The sequence below is a fragment of the Mercenaria mercenaria genome, chromosome 14, assembly GCF_021730395.1.
Source record: "Mercenaria mercenaria strain notata chromosome 14, MADL_Memer_1, whole genome shotgun sequence".
In the NCBI taxonomy this organism is placed as follows: domain Eukaryota; kingdom Metazoa; phylum Mollusca; class Bivalvia; order Venerida; family Veneridae; genus Mercenaria; species Mercenaria mercenaria.
Window position 1 is genome coordinate 49,236,468 of NC_069374.1, and position 7,485 is coordinate 49,243,952.

Below are 7,485 nucleotides of genomic sequence, written 5' to 3' on the forward strand. Positions count from 1 at the left end.
ATCACTTATCGAACTGTGCGTTTTAAGTGAGAAATGTAAATGCTTTTCCCCGTTCATAACCATTGTTCTTATATTATACATGGGTGTAGGGTATTACATGTACAGAGGCATTTTCTTTGTGTTCTGGTGCCAGTGCCCATAACTAATTGTGTTTGGCGTAACTTCTTCCTTCATAATATCATAGAAATCATATAATATCATAGAAGTCATGAAAATCAAAGAAAATGTAAGTAAAATATGCTATTCTTTAGATTGTTGCATCTGGATACTGGTAGGACAGTAAACAAAGTGAGGCTGAATATTTGAACTCTGTTATTCTATAGAAGCATAAAAAGCCACCGAGCAAAACACCTGCAGACTCGGTGTGGAAATATCATCACTCTCGTTTCCACTAGCACCGGCTTAACCGGAATTCTGTTATTAAGGGTGTGTAAAACGTTCCTTCCTATTTTCACCATAGGCTTCATTTTCAAATGAGGAGGCAACTGCCGCTGTTATTTAAACGTTCAAACAAGAACGCATATCAGTTTTGGGAAAATGAATAAAAATACTATAATTTCCGGACAAAGTGAATTCTTTGTCTATAAAACATATACTAGTAAATTTTTAAATCACTCATTTTCGGAAAGGCAAATATTTTCACTGGCCCCATCCACTTAATTATACAGTTTACATGTACTGGTCACTTAAATAAATTCAAGTTTCTTGCAAAAGTAGCTTATAGGTATGTTCATCAGAAAATGAAAATGTTCAATCAATATTAGATCACCATTTTTACGCCGACGATGGGCAGCTTTATTTATCTTTTAAACCAAAAAATCCGGTCTCTCTGAAGTATGCTTTTACGCTGTGTTGAAAACTGTCTCGTAGAAATTGTATCTTGGATGAACGGCTTGTTTGAAAATCAATGCCGATAAAACTGAAGTCATTATTTACCTCTCAAAGAAACGAAAAACATATTGAATCGGTTACTGTGAAAGTGTGAAAGTTGGAGAAGAGAATGTTAAACCATCTAAATGTGTAAAGAATCTTGGTGCTTTTCTAGACTCCAAAATGAGCATGGAAAAACATATAAACTCAGTTTGTAGGTCAGGCTACGGACAGCTACGTCAAATAGGCCACATCAGGAAATATCTAAATACAGATGTTACATGTATGGTGTTCCGAAGACCTTGCTGAATAGACTTCAAAATCTTCAGAACACTACAGCTCGAATCATAACGAGAATATCGCGTTATGATCACATTACACCGGTATTAAAAGAACTGCATTGGATACCAGTTACTCACAGAGTGGACTTTAAGATTCTAGTTCACACATACAAAGCATTGCATGACCAGTCACCGATCTATGTTAAAGATTTGCTAGAACTCAATCAGCCAGCAATAAATTTGAGATCCAAGAACAACTGAAAACAACTAGTTGTTCCAAAAAGCAAGACTGTGAGGTACGGTGATCGTAGTTTTTCATCAGCTGCACCGAGGTTACGAAATGCTCTTCCGGCTACCATTAGAGACGCTAAAAGCTTCGATGCTTTCAAAAGATCATTAAAAACACATTTTTCTTCAAGGTCTATTGAAACTGTACTGGAAAACAAGCAGCATCTTCCATTTGATCATGAAGACTAGTCATGTACATTTGAGCGCGTGATTAATTTAGCTTCACATAATAAGAACTTACAGATATATATCAATACCTCTAACATGTCATGCTATTTCTCGTATAAAAAGTATTAATTAACTGTTAATGCGATCAATTATGGTGAGATCATGCTTTTTTTCTGTTGCACTTTATATGTAATTAATTGTCAAGAAAATCAGAAAACTGTGCGAATAACCATGAGAAATATTACTGACTTGGCGTTTTAATATTTTTTACGACCATACTAATGCGATTTGTTTCCAGTACTGTGTCTTAGTTTCTGTTTAACAGATCTAAAAATCTGTAATGCAATAAAACACACAATTAAGACGATTTTATGTCGCATTATGACACTGCAACTTTTTAGTCGTTGCAATAATACTTTTTTTTTATTTTTTTATTTTTTCAATAACACTGCAAGTTTCAATAGTGTTTCAATCGTTCGAAAAATATATTTAGAAACTAATTACCTCCCTTTATCACGAGACTTACAAATCGCTGTCAATCAGTAGCATGAATAAGATCGACTGCATTCATTCCTTGTTACCGGTGCAGACGTAGATAACAGTTCAAAGTTCCCCACAATGGTATCTTCTTTAATATTTACATTTCGTTTCTGCTGTTGTATAAGATGGCCATGTTGGCGAATTTGGTCATTGTTATATATGACTTTGCTCCGTATTGTTCTTCATAACCTCAGATCCACTCTCTGAATTCCAATTTGTTTAATTATGGCTATTTTTTGCTCGTTTAGGAACAAGCCATTATTTCAACTGGGGACCATGTGCCACTTTTCATGACATTGTACTTTGTGTATTATTAAGGGTTCCATGTGCATCTCAATATTAATACATCTGCGGGTGTCTCCAGGTGATATTCTTGTATCTATAACATGTGTCAATATTGAGTTTTGCTCATCCTGGGGATAGATGACGTGGACGATAACTTGCATTTTCAACTACCGTCCATAAAATGGCTCAATAAAACCCAGCCTGCAAAATTTTCGTGTATGTCGTGTTGGTCAATCAGCGGTTTTCCACCTTTTTGAAGTTTTTTCTATTTTCTTTGCACTGAGGACTCTCTTTAACAATGGCTCCAAGATAACAGTGTTGGCTTATGTCATTCCGCCAGTCGTATCAAAATGCTAAGGCACTGATACATCTTCAATCCTTTAGTCATTACATTCATGGCAAGTTCCATCGGTTTCTAAACAAAGAAATTAATTATGACATGTTACTTTGAGTTGTTACTTGACCGTAAATATTTGCTATTTTGTACGTCATGGGCAGTCTTAAACTATATATTATATCTGGCAGTATCAAACTATTCCCAAGTGACAAAATAGTAATGCATTTTGGAGTAAGCCAGACATATACTTCATTATTGAGAACACATATTATGCTGAGAATTACTTCAGACTGTTTCATAACTTCTAAATATCCAAATACTTTGTTGAAGACCTGGCTTGACGACAGTTGCATGTATTAAATTACAGTAAACATTATATAATTTTAAAAGTGTCTCTATTTACAGTGCAGATGACAGCCTGTATTGCTCTCTTTAAGTTGTCAATAGAATGACAGTTGTTGGTGGTCTTTGAGAGGCTATTCCATAGCCTTATGGAATAAAAAAGAACGAGCAATGGTACACCAGGGTACGGGTAAAAGGCACAAGAGACGCTGCTTTTTGCCTTCTGGTTGAAGATATAGGCTGCAGAGCGTCAGAAGTATGCATGTGCTCTGCTTTCGCAAGGTCGGTTTTTGAACTAGTATCTAGAATATGAAAGACTTTACGTATGAAATCTATTATCAGTTTTTATGATAACTCTGCATATCTTCATGCAAAGGCACTTTGTATCCTTATAAAATTTTTATCATCATCATAGAATGGATTTCCAGCCTATGTCTAAAGATTTTATATGAGTATCGATGAGGGGTGAGAGAAAGAAAATATTTAAATGATAGCTTTAATTGGATTTGTCCCCGCGGCTGGACTTGGAATAAAATTTGTTATACTAAGTCCTAACCACAGAGGCTCTGGAATAGTTATATGCAGCTAACTATACGGGAAATCCGTAGGTTTTTCCGTCCACCTATGTACTGTTCAACTTGTGGATATTTTCTACTAAATCAAGGTTTTATTTTTTATATTTTTTTGTTTCCCAATCACGGTTCACTTTTACCAAAACTTATGTTTCGCTGTAAATAATTTTCAGAATAAAATTTGATTAAACAAAATAACTTCAGCCCATTCCTCAAAATTCATAAATATATGTCCTTTGAGAAAGAATAGTTTTTAGCAGTGTCACGTCCTGATGTTTCGCTGAAGTCTGAGGTTACGTCAGACGTTACACCAGCGTAACGTATAAATTAGTGTTTAGACAGAAGGGAATGAAATGCAAAGAAACTTTGCAAGCACGGATCCATACTTTTTGGACTTGAGACACAAGTTGATGGCAAAGGCGGAATTGTATCGGCGCGTACATGTATCACTGGTGTTGGTAGGTATGCAAGGGAAATATTTTAAATCTAACGGAAGTTAAGGGTCTTCTCTTGGACATTTATTTTTTCAAATAATAGTATGTAAATTGTGGTATCTGGAGAATGACTGGATCTAATTTCTGTGCTCTCAGATAGAGCTATTACTATCACCTTAAAACTCATGAGGCCCCTCAGTGGCTGAATGGTTAAGGTCGCTGACTTCAAATTTCTGGTCCTCATCGATGTGGGTTCGAGCCTCACTCATGACGTGGAATTCTTCATGTGAGAAAACTACGGAAGATCGGTGTTCTACCTAGGCTGAAGTCGATTACAAACACATGCACATCATTTTTATCAAATTTCCCGACTTTTCTCAAATGAATGATTATATAAATTTGAATCAGTGATGACCTTTATTATTCTCAAAAGTACGTGTTTCTAAATATCTTTAACTGAAACGCTATTACGTAAAAATAAAGCACCGCATCCAATTATTTCGGTAATGAAGATTCACCGAAATTATTCTGGAGATGTTGCGGCTTTTGTGTCCCGCGGTTGTAGCACAGCAAACGTTTTAGATTACTTCAAGGTAGCCTACCATAGCGTGATGCAACGTAAAAGATCAATTTGAAAATGGTCAATTTGTTTATCTTTTAACAGAACAGAACAGAACAGAACAGAACATTTCTTTTATTCACCCAGGGTAGTGTGTACTGACTTAAAAGGGACATTCGATATTCTTATTGACTAGGACAACGAAACTCTATGTGTCCGAATAAAACTTAGCCAAACATGAGCTTTAAGAGCGGAAGTCACGCTTTGTTTATCACAGAAAATTTACAACTTTAATACCCGTATTTTTCGGCGAACGCCGTCTAAATTGGTTTTCGTTACCTATGCCACGTGACTTCACTTTGCAAATCAAACTACTTGATAACGCATTATAGATAATTTATCAAAATGGAAGATTTATGCAACACTCTGCCTGATTGGACGAGATTGTCAATTTCTTTCACTCTGTTGATTGTGCTACGCTGAGTGAAATGTAGACAAAGCGTTTATCCTAAACGACGCTGTTCACAGTTTTAAAGCTAACTTTGGCTCAGTATATTTAGCAAGAATATTGATATATCTCAAAATGATAAGTAAGTTTAATAAATATGATAAAAACCTGTTCAAATACCAACATATATCTGATTAAAGAAAGCTGAATACGGTCTGCGTATCACATGAATAAGGGTGTGATAAGAGTCTTTTATGTAGAGAAGTGCTTTTTAAAAGATTTTCCTTGTTACAATTGTCGTCTGTATATGAAAAGGTTTCTTGCTTTTGTGACTTATTCAGATTGCATATTAAAATGAGTACTTGTTTGCTTTGATATATTTGTTACAAATTATTTAACTGATTTATTATATATGAATATTTTTCTTTAGTATGGTATGCAAATATTGAACTCAGTTGAAATCTGTTTTATTATATATATGCTATATAATGACTGAATCTCATTACTTTAAAATGAAGGTACGCTGCATACAGTTTATCTATGTGATATGACTACGGTCAAACTTTGCTTATGAAACAGAAATATTGAAATAATTACAATCGTATGTTTTGCTTGACCTTCACTTTTTTATAGGTGTGACGTCATTGTCCAAAGATTCATGAATAGCGAATATGCATTTGTTAAAGCGGGATCAGTTGGCCTATTTTAGAAATAAATAAAAATAATAAATAAAAAAATCCTTTAATTGATTTTTTTTCATGTATTCTAATCAAACTTGATTTGTAGCATCTTTATTAGGCCCGCAGCCAACTTTGTTCAGCTGGGACATTTAACCCCTTTTAGGGGCTGCTAGAGCTAAAACTAGAAATGCCTTTATACAGCGTCTCGTGGACAGCTTGGTGGATCTTTTGTCATACTTGGTCTGGAGCATCATTATAAGGTCCTCTTCCAAATTTATTTATATAGGAACTTGGGCCCTATTGGTTTAAACATATTTTATTAGCGAAATGGTTTACAAAATACATATACAATCAACAAAATTCGCAAAAACGCTTAGGATAGGATCGAAAGCCTAAGGCTTATATAGATCTTTTCCTGAACTTGGACCCTATTAGGGACCACTATAGCTAAAAGTAGATATGCCTTTCTTCGCATTAACCACTAAAATGTAATGGATTTTTATCAAACTCGATGTGTAACAATATCGTAAGGTCTCCAGCTATTTTGTTATAAATGGGGATAGGGACCAATTTAGCTAAAAATATAAACACGTTTAATGACCTCTTCTCACGAACCGCTTCATGAATCTTCATCAAACTACTGCTGTAATTATTCGTCTAAGGATAAACGAAACAAAATTGCAACCTTACGAAACCTTTGCGAAAAATTAAAAGAGAACCATTTAAATTGTTCAAGTGCGGTGTTTAGTTTTGCAATTTGAAAAATGTTAGATGAAAGATGAATGTTAGATGAAAAATTCATAAACGTTTTTCCTTATTACAATTCGCCGACCATCATTTTTAAAGATATTTCTTGTTTATGCATATTTCGGAAATATAATATGCATTACGAAATTCTTCTTAGATCACATTTTCGAAATGTATAATTGGGGCGTTTTTAAAGTCCTTAAATGTATGTGCGCAAAGTTTGAAAACATGTCAGCATGTCTTTATAACAAAGTGAAGAAGTTGTAATGCTTATAAGACAAAAATATGGAAAGACCAACAAAGCCTTACATATGTATGTTATGGGTTTTATCTTTTAATAGGCAGCGCCTTATTTCATATTATATATAATAAGTAGATGCTTTTTCTGGAAATTAAGAGGAGATTTCTAGTATGGACAGAATAACCGATGGAAAAAATCTCTTACATTAAAGCAACAGCAATTAAAAAAGAAAGAAAGTTATTTCAGAAAAGCACGCCGTTGTTTTGACCAACCTTGATAGAAAACTATGACACAGTAAAGAAAGCAGTGCGATATTACTTGTTGTTGTTTGTTGTTGTTGCTGTTGTTCTACTACTTTTCTTGGTTCGATTGTGCTGTGTAGAGAATTCGTTTTAATAAATGCTGACCATGAATAGGGGATACGTGTTGACAACAATCAACACCCATGCGTTACTATGAGAACGTCTATACTTTCACAGCTTTGTTATCGACAAATATAGCACACGGGTAATTTGAAACTGCAAACAGACAAATATTTCTCTCATCATTTTCATGTAATAAGTTACAAATGTAATAATGACACTAGATATTTTTCAACGGAAATCCGATACTAAATCCGTAGCTTGCTTAATTCAGTGTAACTATCGGCTTTTTGGTAACTGGGTAAAATGTTTCTATTTTGTATTTTGTTTC